Source organism: Triticum dicoccoides, chromosome 1A (assembly GCF_002162155.2).
Source record: "Triticum dicoccoides isolate Atlit2015 ecotype Zavitan chromosome 1A, WEW_v2.0, whole genome shotgun sequence".
Lineage (NCBI taxonomy): Eukaryota > Viridiplantae > Streptophyta > Magnoliopsida > Poales > Poaceae > Triticum > Triticum dicoccoides.
In genome coordinates, this window is record NC_041380.1 from 456,564,588 (window position 1) to 456,584,396 (window position 19,809).

A 19,809-nucleotide genomic window follows, 5' to 3' on the forward strand; every position below is an offset into this window, starting at 1 on the left:
ATTACAAAAACCTATATCTACCATCCATATTGCACTTGTATCACCATCTCTTCGCCAAACTAGTGCACCTATACAATTTACCATTGTATTGGGTGTGTTGGGGACACAAGAGACTCTTTGCTATTTGTTTGCAGGGTTGTTTGAGAGAGACCATCTTCATCCTACGCCTCCCATGGATTGATAAACCTTAGGTCATCCACTTGAGGGAAATTTGCTACTGTCCTACAAACCTCTGCACTTGGAGGCCCAACAACGTCTACAAGAAGAAGGTTGTGTAGTAGACATCAATGTGTGTTGGAAATGATTCCAAGGTTGATAAGATCACCATCGCACACTCCTTTTACCTTCGGGATTAGTGTTGAACCTAAAATAAATGTTATTTGGTGTTTGCGTTGAGCATGAATATGATTGGATCATGTTTATTGCAATACAGTTATTCATTTTAAGTCAAAGAATAATTGTTGTTTTGTTTACATGAATAAAACCTTCTATGGCCATACACTTAATATAAATGGTTCATTGAATCTCGATCGTAGTGATACAGATATTCATAATATTGATGCCAAAAGATGCAAAGTTGATAATGATAGTGCAACATACTTGTGGCACTGCCGTTTAGGTCATATTGGTGTAAAGCGCATGAAGAAACTCCATGCGGATGGACTTTTGGAATCACTTCATTATGAATCATTTGATGCTTGCGAACCATGCCTCATGGGCAAGATGACTAAGACTCCATTCTCCGGAACAATGGAGCGAGCCACTGACTTATTGGAAATAATACATATCGATGTATGCGGTCCGATGAGTGTTGAGGCTTGCGGCGGGTATCGTTATTCTCTGACCTTCATAGATGATTTGGGCAGATATGAGTATATCTACTTAATGAAACCCAAGTCTGAAATGTTTGAAAAGTTCAAAGAATTTCAGAGTGAAGTGGAGAATCATCGTAAGAAGAAAATAAAATTTCAACATCTGATCGCGGAGACGAAATATTGGAATTATGAGTTTGGCCTTCAATTGAAACAATGTCGACTATTTTCGCAACTCACGCCACCTGGAACACCACAACATCATGGTGTGTCTGAACGTCATTAACGTACTTTATTAGATAAGGTGCGATCTATGATGTTTCTTTCTGATTTACCACTATCGTTTTGGGGTTATGCATTAGAGACAGCTGCATTCACGTTAAATAGGGCACCGTCTAAAAATCCGTTAAGATGACACCGTATGAACTGCAGTTTAGCAAGAAACCTAAGCTGCCATTTCTTAAAGTTTGGGGTTGTGATGCTTATGTGAAAAAAGTTTTTAGCCTGATAAGCTCAAACCCAAATCGGGGAAGTGCGTATTCATAGGATGCCCAAAAGAAACCGTTGGGTACACTTTCTGTCACAGATCCGAAGGCAAGATCTTTGTTGCTTAAAATGGATCCTTTCTAGAGAATGAGTTTGTCTCGAAAGAAGTGAGTGGGAGGAAAGTGGAACTTGATGAGGTAATTTTACCTTCTCCCGAATTGGAAAGTAGTTCATCACAGAAATCAGTTCCAGTGATGCCTACACCAATTAGTGAGGAAGTTAATGATGATGATCATGAAACTTCGGATCAAGTTACTACCGGACCTCGTAGGTCAAACAGAGTACGTTCCGCACCAGAGTGGTACGTTAATCCTATTCTGGAGGTCATGTTACTTGACCATGATGAACCTACGAACTATGAGGAAGTGATGATGAGCCCAGATTCCGCAAAATGGCTTGAGGCCATGAAATCTGAGATGGGATCCATGTATAAAGAACAAAGTATGGACTTTGATTGACTTGCCCGATGATCAGCAAGCCATTGAGAATAAATGGATCTTCAAGAGGAAGATGGACGCTAATAGTAGTGTTACTATCTACAAAGCTCGAATTGTCGCAAAAAGGTTTCCAACAAGTTCAAAGTGTTGACTATGATGAGATTTTCTCACTCGTATTGATGCTTAAAAGTCTGTCTGAATCATGTTAGCAGTTGCCGCATTTTATGAAATCTGGCAAATGGATGTCAAAACTATGTTCCTTAATGGATTTATTAAAGAAGAGTTGTATATGACACAACCAGAAGGTTTGTTCGAGCCTAAAGGTACTAACAAAGTGTGCAAGCTCCAACGATCCATTTATGTACTAGTGCAAGCCTCTCAGAGTTGGAATATGCGCTTTGATAGTGTGATCAAAGCATATAGTTTTATACAGACTTGTGGTGAAGCCTGTATTTACAGGAAAGTGGGTGGGAGCACTACAACCTTTCTGATAAGTATATGTGAGTGACATATTGTTGATCGGAAATGATGTAGAATTTTCTGGAAAGCATAAAGGAGTGTTTGAAAGGAGTTTTTCAAAGAAAGACCTCGGTGAAGCTGCTTACACATTGAGCATCAAGATATATAGAGATAGATCAAGACGCTTGATAATTTTTTTTCATTGAGTACATACCTTGACAAGATTTTGAAGTAGTTCAAAATGGAGTAGTCAAAGAAGGAGTTCTTGCATGTGTTGCAAGGTGTGATGTTGAGTAAAGACTCGAAACCCGACCACAGCAGAAAATAGAAAGAGAATGAAAAGTCATTCCCTATGCCTCGGTCATAGGTTCTATAAAGTATGCTATGCTATGTACCAGTCCTATTGTATACCTTAGCATGATTTTGGCAAGGGAGTACAATAGTGATCTACCAGTATGTGACGCCCCGAGACCGCTACGCCAGGTGTCTTCCAGTTATTCGCCTTCGTTGCCATGTCATTCACTTGCATGTTGCATCTTGTCATGTCATCATGTGCATTGCATCATCATGTTTTCAAAACTTGCATTTGTCTGTGTCTCCCTATTCTCTCCATTGTCCGTTCTGAGCCCAACCACACTTGCACGCGCCTGCGGCATGTCAGAAATATTATTTTATAAGTGGTCGTAAAATGTTCTCGGAATGGGTTGAAAGTTGGCATGTGGTCTTGTTATGTTGTAGGTAGGCCGCCTGCCAGGTTTCATCGCATTCGGGCTGTGTTTGACGCCACAACGGATAACTATAGCGGCAATATAGTCGGTCAAACGTCGGACGTTTTGGTCTCAGGAAACTGTTGCCGGGCTTTCCCTCTCTTTCCTCCCTAGACCACCTACACAGCCCACTACCTACCGCCAGGTCCAACCTAAGCTCTCTCATCAGCCCGCGGACCTCCTCGCGCGCATGTCCGAAAGCTGTCCCGGACCCGACCCGAGCAGTTGTGACCAATGAGTCTGAAACATCCCCAAACATCTACAAAGCATCTCCGTTTTTTTATTCGGACTTCCCAACCTATATTTTTCTCAGCCATCCTTTTACAATCGTAGGGACGTGATAGCCTCTACCTAATCACTTTGCAATATAAATAGTGGGCAACCCTAAAACCTAGGGATCTGTCCCATCCATCCACTTCTTCCGCCGCCACCCTCTCTCCAAATCCTCCTCGGAGTCCACATCAAGCCAACCGCAGCCAACCACTGCTCGAGCTCCTCCTTCCCCGAGCAGCACCCGTCCCGGTCGGCTTCCTGATCAAGCAAACTCGATCTCGACCAGCAGCCAGAGTCCACGGCCTCCTCTGCTTCTTCTCAAGCACTTCCAGGGAGCCAGCCGTCCCTGCCGGCGATGAGCAGAAGCATGCCATGGATGCTTCCCCGAGCTCCTCGCCCGCAGCTTCCCCGCCTCCTGTGTCCTCCCGTCCCCGAGAACGCAAACCGCTGGAGAGCTCCGGTGAGCAACATGCCAGGCCGCTGCTTGATACGTCCATTTTGCATCATGCTTTTATATCGATATTTATTGCATTATGGGCTGTTATTTCACATTATGTCACAATACTTATGGCTATTCTCTCTTATTTTACAAGGTTTACATAAGGAGGGAGAATGCCGTCAGCTGGAATTCTGGGCTGGAAAAGGAGCAAATATTAGAGACCTATTCTGCACAACTCCAAAAGTCCTGAAACTCCACGAAATACCTTATAATAAATAAGGAAAAATCCTCGCCAAAGATGAAGGACAGGGAGCCCACACCCTTCTCACGAGGGTGGGGGGTGCGCCCCCCTAGGGCGCGCCCCCTACCTCGTGGGCCCCCTGGTGGCTCTCCGATGACCATCTTCTCCTATATGAAGTCTTTCGTCGAGAAAAAAATAATAAGCAACCTTTGGAGACGAAACTCCGCCGCCACGAGGCGGAACCTTGGCGGATCCAATCTAGAGCTCCGGCAGAGCTGTTCTGCCGGGGAAACTTCCCTCCCGGAGGGGGAAATCATCGCCATCGTCATCACCAACGCTCCTCTCATCGGGAGAGGTCAATCTCCATCAACATCTTCATCAGCACCATCTCATCTCAAAACCCTAGTTCATCTCTTGTATCCAATTCTTGTCTCCAAGTCCGGGATTGGTGCTAGTAGGTTGCTAGTAGTGTTAATTACTCCTTGTAGTTGATGCTAGTTGGTTTAATTGGTGAAAGATGATATGTTCAGATCATATATGCATATTAATACCCCTCTGATTATGAACATGTTTATGCTTTTTGAGTAGTTACGTTTGTTCTTGAGGACAAGGGAGAAGTCTTGCTATCAGTAGTCATGTGAATTTGGTATTCGTTCGATATTTTGATGAGATGTATGTTGTCTAGCCTCTAGTGGTGTTACGTGAACGTCGACTACATAACACTTCACCATTATTTGGGCCTAGAGGAAGGCATTGGGAAGTAATAAGTAGATGATGGGTTGCTAGAGTGACAGAAGCTTAAACCCTAGTTTACGCGTTGCTTCGTAAGGGGCTGATTTGGATCCATATGTTTCATGCTATGGTTAGGTTTACCTTAATAGTTTTGTTGTAGTTGCGGATGCTTGCAATAGAGGTTAATCATAAGTGGGATGCTTGTTCAAGTAAGAACAGCACCCAAGCACCGGTCCACCCACATGTCAAATTATCAAAGTACCGAACGCGAATCATATGAACGTGATGAAAACTAGCTTGACGATATTCCCATGTGTCCTCGGGGGCGCTTTTCCTTATATAAGAGTTTGTACAGGCTTGTCCTTTGCTACAAAAAGGATTGGGCCACCTTGCTGCACTTTATTTACTTTTGTTACTTGTTGCTCGTTACAAATTATCTTATCACAAAACTATCTGTTACCACTTATTTCAGTACTTGCAGAGAATACCTTGCTGAAAACCGTTTATCATTTCCTTCTGCTCCTCGTTGGGTTCGACACTCTTACTTATCAAAAGGACTACGGTAGATCCCCTATACTTGTGGGTCATCAAGACTCTTTTCTGGCGCCGTTGCTGGGGAGTGAAGCGCCTTTGGTAGGTGGAATTTGGTGAGGAAAAATTTATATAGTGTGCTGAAATTTACTGTCACTTGTTACTATGGAAAGTAATCCTCTAAGGGGCTTGTTCGGGGTATCTTCACCCCGACCAGTGGAGCAAAGAGTTGCTCCTCAACCTACTGAACCTACTGAAAATGAAAATGAAAATGAAAATACTTGCTTTGAAGTTCCTTCGGGTATAATAGAAAAATTGCTAGCTAATCCTTTTTTAGGAGATGGAACTAAACATCCAGATGAACATCTAATATATGTGGATGAAGTTTGTGGATTATTTAAGCTTGCAGGTGTATCCGGAGATGTTGTTAAGAAGAAGGTCTTCCCCTTATCTTTGTGGGGAGATGCATCGACATGGTATAGGCTATGTGATGATATGAGGTCTTGGAATTACAAACGATTGAAATTGGAATTTCATCAAAAGTTTTATCCTATGCATCTTGTTCATCGTGATCGCAATTATATATATAATTTTTGGCCTCGCGAAGGAGAAAGCATCGCTCAAGCTTGGGGAGGCTTAAATTAATGTTATATTCATGCCCCAATCATGAGCTCTCAAGAGAAATGATTATTCAAAATTTTTATGCTCGGCTCTCTGAAAATAATCACACCATGCTTGATACTTCTTGTGATGGCTCTTTTATGATGAAGACTATTGGATTTAGATGGGATTTATTGGATAGAATTAAATGCAACTCTGAAGATTGGGACCTCGACAATGGTAAGGAGTCAGGTATGACACCTAAGTTTGATTGTGTTAATCTTTTATGGATACCGATATTTTCTGTAAGTTTAGCACTAAATATGGACTTGATTCTGAGATAGTAGCTTCTTTCTATGAATCTTTTGCTACTTATGTTGATCTCCCTAAGGAGTAGTGGTTTAAATATCATCCGCCCATAGAAGTAAAAGTAGCTACACCTATTAAAGTTGAAGAAAAGACTATTACTTATAATGATCCTATTGTTCCTACTTATTATGTTGAGAAACCACCTTTCCCTGTTAGGATAAAGGATCATGCTAAAGCTTCAACTGTGGTTCGCAAAAGCAATATTAAAACATATACACCCCCTGAGCAAGTTAAAGTAGAACATAATATTGCTATTGTTCTCCTGTCTGATAATATTGATGGGCATGTTATTCAGTTCTGCAGTGAAACTGCTAGAATTGCCAAAACTTGTGCTAAAGATAAACATAGACCTATGGTAGGCATGCCTGTTATTTCTGTTAAAATAGGAGATCATTGTTATCATGGCTTATGTGATATGGGTGCTAGTGCTAGTGTTATACCTTATGACTTGTATAAAGAAATCAAGCATGAAATTGCACCTGCTGAGTTAGAAGACATTGATGTCACAATTAATCTTGCTAATAGAGATACTATTTCAGCAATGGGAATTGTTAGAGATGTTGAAGTCTTGTGCGGGAAAACTAAATATCCTACTAATTTTCTTGTTCTTAGTTCCCCACAAGATAGCTTTTGTCCCATTATATTTGGTAGACCCTTCTTGAATACAGTTAATGCTAGGATAGACTGCGAAAAGAATGTTGTTACTATTGGCTTGGATGATATGACTCATGAATTTAATTTCTCTAAATTTAGTAAACAACAGCGTGAAGAAGAATTGCCTAGTAAGGATGAAATTATTGGTCTTGCTTCTATTGCCGTACCTCCTAGTGATCCTTTAGAACAATATTTGCTAGACCATGAGAATGATATGTTTATGAATGAAAGAAGGGAAATAGATGAAGTATTCTTTAAACAGGAACCTATGCTGAAACACAATTTGCCTGTTGAAATCCTAGGGTATCCTCCTCCACCTAAGGGTGATCCCATGTTTGAGCTTAAACCGTTGCCTGATAATCTTAAATATGCCTATCTTGATGAAAAGAAGATATATCATGTTATTATTAGTGCTAACCTTTCAGAGCATGAAGAAGAAAGATTATTGAAAACTCTGAAGAAGCACCATGCTGCTATTGGATATACTCTTGATGATCTTAAGGGCATTAGTCCCACTCTATGTCAACACAAAATAAATTTGGAAGCAGATGCCAAACCAGTTCGTGATCCTCAACGATGTCTGAATCCTAAAATGAAAGAAGTGGTAAGAAAAGAAATACAAAAGCTTATGGAAGCAGGTATAATTTATCCCGTTGCTGATAGTCAGTGGGTAAGTCCTGTTCATTGTGTCCCTAAGAAGGGAGGTATTACTGTTGTTCCTAATGATAAAGATGAATTGATTCCACAAAGAATTATTACATGTTATAGGATGGTAATTGATTTCCGCAAATTAAATAAGGCTACTAAGAAATATCATTACCCCTTACCTTTTATCGATCAAATGCTAGAAAGATTATGCAAACATACACATTACTGCTTTCTAGATGGTTATTCTGGTTTCTCTCAAATACCTGCGTCGGCTAAAGATCAATCAAAGACTACTTTTACATGCCCTTTTGGTACTTTTGCTTATAGACGTATGCCTTTTGGTTTATGTAATGCACCTGCTACCTTTCAAAGATGCATGATGGCTATATTCTCTGACTTTTGTGAAAAGATTTGTGAGGTTTTCATGGATGACTTTTCCGTCTATGGATCTTCTTTTGATGATTGCTTGAGCAATCTTGATCGAGTTTTGCAGAGATGTGAAGAAACTAATCTTGTATTGAATTGGGAAAAGTGCCACTTTATGGTTAATGAAGATATTGTCTTGGGGCATAAAGTTTCTGAAAGAGGTATTGAAGTTGATAAATCCAAGGTTGATGCTGTTGAAAAGATGCCATGTCCCAATGACATCAAAGGTATAAGAAGTTTCCTTGGTCACGCAGGATTTTATAGGAGGTTCATTAAGGACTTCTCGAAAATTTCTCGGCCTCTGACCAATTTATTACAAAAAGATATACCATTTGTCTTTGATGATGATTGTGTAGAAGCATTTGAAATACTTAAGAAAGCATTAGTCTCTGCACCTATTGTTCAGCCTCCTGATTGGAATTTACTCTTTGAAAGTATGTGTGATGCTAGTGATTATGCTATAGGTGCTGTTCTAGGGCAAAGAGTTGATAAGAAATTAAATGTTATCCAATATGCTAGTAAGACTCTAGACAATGCTCAAAGAAATTATGCTACTACTGAAAAAGAACTTTTAGCAGTTGTATTTGCTTGTGATAAGTTCAGACCTTATATTGTTGATTCTAAAGTAACTATCCACACTGATCATGCTGCTATTAAATATCTTGTGGAAAAGAAAGATGCTAAACCTAGACTTATTAGATGGGTTCTCTTGCTACAAGAATTTGATTTGCATATTGTTGATAGAAAAGGAGCTGAGAACCCCGTTGCAGACAACTTATCTAGGTTAGAGAATGTTCTTGATGGCGCACTACCTATTGATGATAGCTTTCCTGATGAACAATTAAATGCCATAAGTACTTCTCGTAGTACCCCTTGGTATGCTGATTATGCTAATTACATAGTTGCTAAATTTATACCACCTAGCTTCACATACCAACAAAAGAAAAAGTTCTTCTATGATTTGAGACATTACTTTTGGGATGACCCACATCTTTATAAAGAAGGAGTAGATGGTGTTATTAGAAGTTGTGTACCTGAGCATGAACAGGAACAGATCCTACGCAAGTGCCACTCCGAAACTTATGGAGGACACCACGTGGGAGATAGAACTGCACATAAGGTATTGCAATCCGGTTTTTATTGGCCTACTCTCTTCAAGGATGCCCGTAAGTTTGTCCTATCTTGTGATGAATGTCAAAGAATTGGTAATATTAGTAGACGTCAAGAAATGCCTATGAATTATTCACTTGTTATTGAACCGTTTGATGTTTGGGGCTTTGATTATATGGGACCTTTTCCTGCCTCTAATGGATATACACATATTTTAGTTGCTGTTGATTACGTTACTAAGTGGGTAGAAGCTATTCCAACTAGTAGTGCTGATCATAACACTTCTATTAAAATGCTTAAAGAAGTTATTTTTATGAAGTTTGGAGTCCCTAGATATTTAATGACTGATGGTGGTTCACATTTTATTCATGGTGCTTTCCATAAAATGCTTGCTAAATATGATGTCAATCATAGAATTGCATCTCCGTATCACCCACAGTCTAGTGGTCAAGTAGAATTGAGTAATAGAGAACTCAAATTAATTTTGCAAAAGACTGTCAATAGGTCTAGAAAGAATTGATCCAAGAAACTTGATGATGCATTATGGGCCTATAGAACTGCATATAAAAATCCTATGGGTATGTCTCCTTATAAAATGGTATATGGAAAAGCATGTCACTTACCTCTCGAACTAGAACATAAGGCATATTGGACTATTAAAGAGCTCAACTATGATTTCAAACTTGCCGGTGAAAAGAGGTTATTTGATATTAGCTCACTTGATGAATGGAGAACCCAAGCTTATGAAAATGCCAAGTTGTTTAAAGAAAAGGTTAAAAGATGGCATGACAAAAGGATACAAAAGCGTGATTTCAATGTAGGTGATTATGTATTGCTATACAACTCTCGTTTGAGATTTTTTGCAGGGAAACTTCTCTCTAAATGGGAAGGCCCCTATGTTATCGAGGAGGTCTATCGTTCCGGTGCCATAAAAATCAACAACTTCGAAGGCACAAATCCGAAGGTGGTAAACGGTCAAAGAATCAAACATTATATCTCAGGTAATCCCATAAATGTTGAAACCAATGTTATTGAAACTGTAACCCCGGATGAATACATAAGGGACACTTTCCAGAATGTTTCAGACTCCGAAAAGGAATAGGTATGTGGTACGGTAAGTAAACCGACTCCAAAACAATTTTGAAGGCAATATTTCTCCGTTTTGGAATATTTAGGAAAATAGAAAATTAAGTAGCAGTCCGGGAAGGACACGAGGGCCCCACGAGGGTGGAGGGCGCCCCTACCCCCTGGGCGTGCCCCCTACCTCGTGAGCACCTCGTGTGCCTTCCGGACTCTGTTTTCTTACACGATACGTATTTTGGTCGGTAAAAATTCATTATATAATCTACCGGGGGTTTTGACCCCCGTATCACGCAAAAATCTCCTGTTTTTGTTTCGAGTTGTTTTCTGTTAGGGTTGTCAAGGGCAGGCACTATGCCATCTCCCTCCTCCAACCATGAGGGCAACGATGCTTGGCTAATGAAGATAGAGCTGAAGAGAGAAGAACCTATGGAGATCAACAAGGATGAAGGGATCAAGAAGGCCGTGGAGGACCAAGTTCCAGCAACAGAAGACACCCTTCAACTGGATCATAATCTTCTTACCCCTACAGAAATCAAAGCTTTCAAGATGATTGAGTTGGCTCGTATACAAAATAAGTATCTCACACGTGAAAATATTTTGTTGAATGAGCATATCATCGCACTCAAGGGCATTATCCACAAGTTAGAAGACCTCTTACGCTCGATGTGCGACTATCCGTCATCAACAACTCCACCTTATTCATCAACCAAGGAGACATAATCACATGGGTATGGGCGCTCCCCTTGGCAACTGCCAAGCTTGGGGGAGGTGCCCCGGTATCGTATCACCATCACTTTTATCTTTACCGTTTTCCTTAGTTCGATCTTATTAGTAGTATCTTGATCTAGTAGAATAAAAGTTCTTATTGTGATCTAGTTGTGAGTTTTGCTTTATTATCCTTCTATGTAATCGAATCTGTGAGCTATATAATAAAGATTAGTGTTGAGTCAAGGGCTTGATTATTTTGCCATGATCCTAAGTGAATAAAAGAAAAGAGAAAGAAATAAAAAGAAACAAAGAGATCATTTGGATCTCATGGAGAGTAATGAGCTCACATAGAAAAAGTATGATGAATAAAAGTTGTTGAGAGTTGACAAGCATAGTTTTGGTCATCGTTGCAATTAATAGGAAGTAATAAAGGAAGAGAGGTCTTCACATATAGATATACTATCTTAGACATCTTTTATGATTGTGAGCACTCATTAAAATATGACATGCTAAAGTGTTGATATTGGACAAGTAAGACAACATAATGGGTTATGTTTTCTTACATCTGAGATAAATTATACCGTCTTGGATCCTCCAACATGTTGAGCTTGCCTTTCCCCCTCATGCTAGCCAAATTCTCAGCACCAAGTATATATACTACTTGTGCTTCCAAATACCCTTAAACCAGTTTTGCCATAAGAGTCCACCATATCTACCTATGGATTGAATAAGATCCTTCAAGTAAGTTGTCATCGGTGCAAAGCAATAAAAATTGCTCTCTAAATATGTATGATTGATTGGTGTGGGAGAAATAAGCTTTATACGATCTTGTGATGTGGAAGTAATAAAAGCGACAGACTGCATAATAAAGGTTCATATCACAAGGGGCAATATAAAGTGACGTTCTTTCACATTAAGATTTTGTACATCCAACCATAAAAGCGCATGGCAACCTCTGCTTCTCTCTGCGAAGGGCCTATCTTCTATTATTATCTTCTACCTTATGCAAGAGTCATGGTGATTTTCACCCTTCCTTTTTACACTTTATCCTTTGGCAAGCACAGTATGTTGGAAAGATCCTGGTATATATGGCTAATTGGATGTGAGTTTTCATGAACTATTACAGTTGACATTACCCTTGAGGTAAAACGTTGGGAGGCAAAACTATAAGCCCCTATCTTTCTCTATGTCCGATTAAAACTCCATACCCATAAGTATTGCGCGAGTGTCAGCAATTGTGAAAGATTATATGATAGTTGAGTACGTGGACTTGCTGAAAAGCTCTTATACAATGACTCTTTCCTATGTTATGATAAATTGCAATTGCTTCAATGACTGAGATTATAGCTTGTTAGTTTTCAATGAAGTTTACAATTCATACTTGATATTGTGATTGAATTATTACCCTAGTATAAGATTTCATATGACAAGAATTATATAAGTTGCTGTTCTAAGAATGACCATGATGCCCTCATGTCCGTATTTTATTTTTATCGACACCTTCATCTCTAAACATGTGGACATATTTTTTGATTTCGGCTTTGCGCTTGAGGACAAGCGAGGTCTAAGCTTGGGGGAGTTGATACGTCCATTTTGCATCATGCGTTTATATCGATATTTATTGCATTATGGGCTGTTATTTCACATTATGTCACAATACTTATGGCTATTCTCTCTTATTTTACAAGGTTTACATAAGGAGGGAGAATGCCATCAGCTGGAATTCTGGGCTGGAAAAGGAGCAAATATTAGAGACCTATTCTGCAAAACTCCAAAAGTCCTGAAACTCTACGGAATACCTTATAATAAATAATGAAAAATCCTCGCCAAAGATGAAGGCCAGGGGGCCCACACCCTTCTCACGAGGGTGGGGGCGCGCCCCCTAGGGCGCGCCCCCTACCTCGTGGGCCCCTTGGTGGCTCTCCGATGACCATCTTCTCCTATATGAAGTCTTTCATCGAGAAAAAAAATAAGAAGCAACCTTTCGGGACGAAACTCCGCCACCACGAGGCAAAACCTTGGTGGATCCAATCTAGAGCTCCGGCAGAGCTGTTCTGCCGGGGAAACTTCCCTCCCAGAGGGGGAAATCATCGCCATCGTCATCACCAACGCTCCTCTCATCGGGAGAGGGCAATCTCCATCAACATCTTCATCAGCACCATCTCATCTCAAAACCCTAGTTCATCTCTTGTATACAATCATTGTCTCCAAGTCCGGGATTGGTGCTAGTAGGTTGCTAGTAGTGTTAATTACTACTTGTAGTTGATGCTAGTTGGTTTAATTGGTGAAAGATCATATGTTCAGATCCTATATGCATATTAATACCCCTCTGATTATGAACATGTTTATGCTTTGTGAGTAGTTACGTTTGTTCCTGAGGACAAGGGAGAAGTCGTTCTATCAGTAGTCATGTGAATTTGGTATTCGTTCGATATTTTGATGAGATGTATGTTGTCTAGCCTCTAGTGGTGTTATGTGAACGTCGACTACATAACACTTCACCATTATTTGGGCCTAGAGGAAGGCATAGGGAAGTAATAAGTAGATGATGGGTTGCTAGAGTGACAGAAGCTTAAACCCTAGTTTATGCGTTGCTTCGTAAGGGGCTGATTTGGATCCTTATGTTTCATGCTATGGTTAGATTTACCTTAATACTTTTGTTGTAGTTGTAGATGCTTGCAATAGAGGTTAATCATAAGTGGGATGCTTGTTCAAGTAAGAACAGCACCCAAGCACCGGTCCACCCACATGTCAAATTATCGAAGTACCGAACGCGAATCATATGAACGTGATGAAAACTAGCTTGACGATATTCCCATGTGTCCTCGGGAGTGCTTTTCCTTATATAAGAGTTTGTCCAGGCTTGTCCTTTGCTACAAAAAGGATTGGGCCACCTTGCTGCACTTTATTTACTTTTGTTACTTGTTGCTCGTTACAAATTATCTTATCACAAAACTATCTGTTACCACTTATTTCAGTACTTGCAGAGAATACCTTGCTGAAAACCGTTTATCATTTCCTTCTGCTCCTCGTTGGGTTCGACACTCTTACTTATCGAAAGGACTACAATAGATCACCTATACTTGTGGGTCATCACTGCTCCCCTTCCTCGCCCGAGCCTCCTTCCAGGGAAGCCGAGGACCACCTCGTCCCCAACCAGCGTCACTCCGGTCGCCATCAACCGCCTATTTCGCGCGCCCCTGCGTCATTATCATCCGAGGCCGCAACCTCCTCGTCCAGGACCACTTCACCTTGTCAGAGTCGTTGCCGCCAGACCCCCAGGACGTCCCACTCTCCTTCTCCCTCCCCTCTCTCTTTTATTCATCGCTCTCTCTAATCTCTACATCCCTCTCTCTGCTGTGGATTAACAGGAGCGATGCATGGAGCTCGCCCATGGCGCCTGTCGTGGTTTTGTCATGGCAGATGTCCTAGAGAAAGGACTTAGTCGTGGAGCCATCGCGACGGGTTAGCTTGAAGGGGTTAAAGCAGACACAGGGACACAAGAGAGTTTATACTAGTTCAGCCCCTTCGATGAAGGTAAAAGCCTACGTCTAGTTGTGATGGAATTGATGGGGTTTCGATGACTAGGGAGCAGACAAGCTTCACCTAAGTCTCGAGTTGTTGTCTGTTGTCCTTGAACCGCCACCGGGCCGTCCCCTTATATACATGGGTGACACCCGTCGGTTCACAGAGTCCCAATACTGGCTCATAGATGTGTCCGATTTGGTCTCTACTTATTCCTAACTTACAATACAAGTTAAATACCAGCGTCGGTTTACGGCTACAGGCCTTGAACCGACTATGGGCCTTGAGCCCTCATCTGCCTTCTTGGGCTTTAACATACTTAACTACTAACGAAGTTAACTCGGCCTAGATAGGCCGGTTTACGCCCAGTAGTGATATCCCCAACATTAGGCCCCAGATTGATTTGAATAGGTTCATGTCAATCCTTAGCAAAAATCTTCATCTTCAATATCTTCTTGTAGTTTGTTGAACCGCCGTGATGTCATCTCCTCTGGTCGTTGTAAACCAGCGTGACATCACCTGTTATAAAGAACCTTAACCATGATACCCCTTTTTTTGTTTAATAGGTCTGCGACAATTAAGGCGACAGCTTCGTTTCCAAACCCACGGTCCCTTGATTTTCGCGCCTGACACCTGTCCCTTGCCTTATAAATAGTTCTGAAGGGTCATTTCTTTTCCCCCTTCGTGCCCTTCTGCTTCGTCTTCCCTGCGTCGTCCAGCTTCGGAGCTCCGCTGCTGTCGACGACCTCTGCTCCAATCTTGGCCGCTGCATCACCCTGATTGTGCCAGAGCATCGCGGCGACCTTCTGTTTCTTCCTCGGCTCCGGTGAGTTCTTCACCTTTTCCCCCGTAGATCCGTTCTAGGATTTCCAAGTTCTTCGGTGTTCATCGTCTGCTTCGTACTCATATGATAGATCTTAGATGAACCTGTGAACCTTTGCTCTGTGTAGCGGTAGTTCTTAGCATCCACCTTTACTTATATGCTTCAAGACCATAGATCTACCTGTATCTCTGCCCATTGATTCGGTACTGTTCTTTTTTGAACCTTGAATATTTTCCTTGTTTTCTGAACTTGCTTCAGATCCGTCGCTGTAAAGAAATCTTGGGAAATCTGTTTCTGTACACTTATCCATCCACAATCTCAACTGTTTCAATGCTTAGATCTGGCGGTTTAACTTTGTAGAAAAATTGCCAAACCGGTATATACCATTAGTCCCCTTGTTGAACCGCCGGATGCTGTTGCTTCATAAAACTCCAGTTTAGATAGAACTGTCTCTGGTTTAACATTATACATACCAGTGCACTTTAATCAATTCATTCTTGAACCGGAATTACCTATCTTGTAGATTTCATCATGGCCAAGCAAGTATATGAGTGCAACTGGGTTCCTTCTCGCGTCACAGAGACTCAACTGAAAAATTTAGTCCTGGTCGGCGCTTTAGGTAGCAAAAACACCATCCATTAGAGAGCCCCTGGCAAAGAATGTCCTCCCACACCTCAAGAAGGAGATGTCGTCGTTTTCGTAGATCACTTAGCCCGGGGTTTTAAGCCGCCCGGTTCTAAATTTTACCGGGACGTTTTAGCCAATTTTCAACTCCATCCACAAGACACTGGCCCCAACTCTGTTACAAACATGTGTCACTTCCAAGTGCTCTGTGAGGTGTTCTTTCAAGAGGAGCCCACAGTGGAATTGTTCAAAGACTGTTTCCATCTAAACCGCCGTACTGAGTTTTCTGACGGCTCCAATACGGAATTGGGCGGTGTGGCGATTCAGAAAAGAAAATAGGTCACATACCCTCACGCCAAACTGCACAGCCACCCCAAAGAGTGGAATCAAACATGGTTCTATTGCAAAGACACCTCCCCTGCTGGTGAAAATCCTTTGCCTGGCTTTCGTCCGGAGCGGCTTAGCAATACACACCCCTTTCCGCAAAGGTTGACTGCCAAGGAGAGAAGCAAATACGCTCCTCAACTGCCCAAGCTCAGAGCCTTCATGGCCAATGGTTTAACAGGAGTTGATCTTGCTCGCTGTTGGATATCGTGGAGCATACTGCCCCTTAGTCAGCGCTCCGGTTTAATGTGCGAGTATACTGGCAGTGTTGACGACCCACTGCGACATGCTAACATCTAGCTCACCGACGAAGAAATCACAGAGGCTGTGAATAAAATGCTGAATGAAACGGAACACGTCTGTGCTCGAACCGTCCTGCTTCCCTTCTGTGCCACCAACAAACCGCCAGCTGTAAGAATTTGATTTTTTCTTTTTACTGAACCTGTTATTGATATATCTGGTCATTTTTTAATATCAATGTCTGTTTAAACAGGGTAATGATCCGTTTTGGAGCAAGAAACTTCCACAGGAGAAGCCAGAAAAACCAGACAAACCGGAACGACCAACCCGGCCAAAGACTAAAGTCGTGAAACGGCCTGCTCACAAGAAGAAAACCACTGCATCTTCTGATCTGGCCCCTGATGATGATGTGGATAATCCGGACCTTGAGGTAGAGCTTGACTCACTTGGCTTATTTTTCATGCGTCTTATTGATGATGATATTTGTCAGGATGATGCCGAAGCCAGCCATGCTGATGCTGCAGAGGTAATTATTCTCTCTTCCGATTCAGACCCTTTGCCTTCACTAAAAATCCGTCGGGCAAACCGGAAGGTTAAATTTTCTCATCCTCTTGCTTACTTGGATCCAAATTTCTTATGAAGACCCAACAGCACGAAGCTCGCCGCACAACCCGGCACAGCGGCCAGGTAGTTACCTCCGCCGGTTTACCGAACAGTCCGGTTCGGAAATGCCGTTCAGAGGTCTCTAATTTGCTTGTCAGTGCTTGTCCTAAAGCGGGCTGTTTTCGTCAACCTCTTAATCCATCTGACTCCGATTGTCAGGTTACTTCCCGTTCATCCTTTGGCGAGTCATCGGCTACTCAGCTGCCACCGCTCAAAACGGTGCTTGGGTAAGCTATACTTATCATAATATTTCCGGTACATCACCTTGGAACATATACTGTATTTGACTTTGTTATTCCTTTCAGGGCCAAGCCTAGGCCGATCAAGAAGGCTCGCCTGGATAAAGCGGCTGAGGAGGATGCCGTCCCTGAACCGCGCAAAACACCAGATCTTGAAGCGGCTATTCCTGAAGATATACCCAATGATCCACCGCAGCGAGATGATGATCTTATTGCTGAAGAGAGGCCTATTGATACCTCAAGTCCTGTCAACCAGCCCACAAGCCCCACCCGGATTGAGAAATCCACCAATCCAACAAAGCCTACTAATAAGCCAATGGCCCCAGTGCAAACCGGCGATGCCAAGGATGATGAGGTTGTCATTACTGGCCTTGGTCGCACAGAGCCAGGCAGTCCCGTTGCTTTATCCAGACACACTGGCAAGGAAGAATTTGCTGCCATTGGCAAGGGAAAATGGAATGCCGATCTGACAACTTATGCCGCTTTGAACACCCAAGATCTCCATTCCAGCTATCTGAACCGGCTATACACCAGCCGTGAGTATGAAGCTGGTCTGGTTAATATGATGAAAGAGAAATTTGAGGTAACTTCCATGTACTTTTTCCTGTTTGGATATTTCAATCTTGTTAACTCTCCTAGCCCCCAAGGGCCGGTTTAGAATCTGCATCCAAACCGGGACTTACTAATATAAATCCCAATGCTTCGGAACTCGCTGATGTAGCCCCCAAGGGCCGGTTCAACTTAGTGTAGTTAAACCGGGACTTTAAGTAATTGAGATCGCCGCATCAGAATATATTCAAGCAAATAGCCATTAGCCCCCAAGTGCCAAGTTGAATACTTGTATTGATCTTGGGACTTTATAATCAAGTGAAATATGAAGATCAAATAGGCATTAGCCCCCAAGCGCCAAGTGCATAACTTGTTATGTGGTTGGTGCTTCAATTCTTGCACTGCTTGCTGAATCATATAACTGCCTGTATGCAGGCTGAGCTGAAGACAAAAGAGACCCAAATCGCCGATCTCCAAGAAAATCTGAAGTCCCAACAGACTGAAACCTCAAAAGCAAAAGAGGAGTTGACCAGCGCCTTAAGCGTCATGGAACAGCTTAAGAAGGATTTCAAGAAGGAGCGGGCGGATTGGGCTACTGAAAAATCCGCTTTAACCAAACGAGCAGAAGACGCCGAGGCTGCAGTAAAACCGATGGTGGACGAACTGACCAGCATAAAGCGGCACGTGCATGCCATGACCGCTGCTATCTTTGGTAAGCCGGTTTGATTTCTGAATTGATTCTGCCATCTTACAAAGCTGCCGTTTTGTTAAACCTTTGTGATATTTCAGGGACACGCATTGGTCACTTGGGGTCAGATGTGCGGAAGAAATTGAAAGCCGCCTACACGTTGATCGAACAACTGTACACTGGTGCACAGCGGATCATCTGTACCGCATCCCACAACAATCCGGCGCCCACTTTGATTCAGGACACTCTGAAGAAACTGTTGGTGCTTCTTGCCCGGGTTGAAGAGCTGAAGAAATCTGCTGCTCGAACCGGTGCGATCAATGCCTTAATCCGGGCAAAAGCTTGGGTGCCGGATTTTGAACCTATTGAAGCGGCTCAGGGCTATCCCAGCTTGAAGGAAGACGGGTCAGAGTTTGGTGAAGCGGATCTGCGAGCAATAAACCGGGAGGTGCGTCCGCTAGCTTGTCAATTGGTTGAAGAAGCAGACTTGTCTCATTATCAAGCCCAATATGACAATCAAAACAAGCGAGTAGTTGCACCAATTCATGAAGCGGAAAATCTTGTCCCTCCAATCCGTAAGCATACTTACGCTCCCGATATTGAACCGTCGTTGCTGATCCATGATGAAGCTGTCTTTCAAGCATTAACGAGAATCGACTGGACAACTGTTGATTTCTAGCCATTGGGTAGAGAAACTGAAGTTGAAGCGGCATGGGATGACCCACAACCATCAGGTCAGGCTGGTGACCAAGCTTGAACCGGAAGCTGGTTTAAACTGCTTCTCCTTTGAAAAAACAATGATCTTGTTTTGGGCACCGTGCTGCCTTGTAATAGGCTAGCTAATACTCTTGATCTTAATATGCCTTCGTGCATAACCACTGCAACTTCTGCTTCCTTTGGGTGATGAACTTTCCAAAGTATTTTCTGCAACATAAAAAAAATCTTAAAGTGCCACCGCGGTTGTACCGTCAGGCAGAGTATGATGTCTGCATATATAAAATCAAAATATCTGAAATTTACGCATATGATCAAATCTTTGAGATACATAATACCTGCCATCGTTGGGCATGAAGTTGGCTTAGCCAATCTTGAAGCGGAGGTTTCATAAACCCACACTGTTAGAGGAGATAGCAGCTCCTGTATATATATAATGCCGGTTTACCATGTAAACCGTGCCGGGTTATAATAAAACACCGTGTTACTCCGTAATAGGATGTTAACAAAAAATTAAACCGAGCA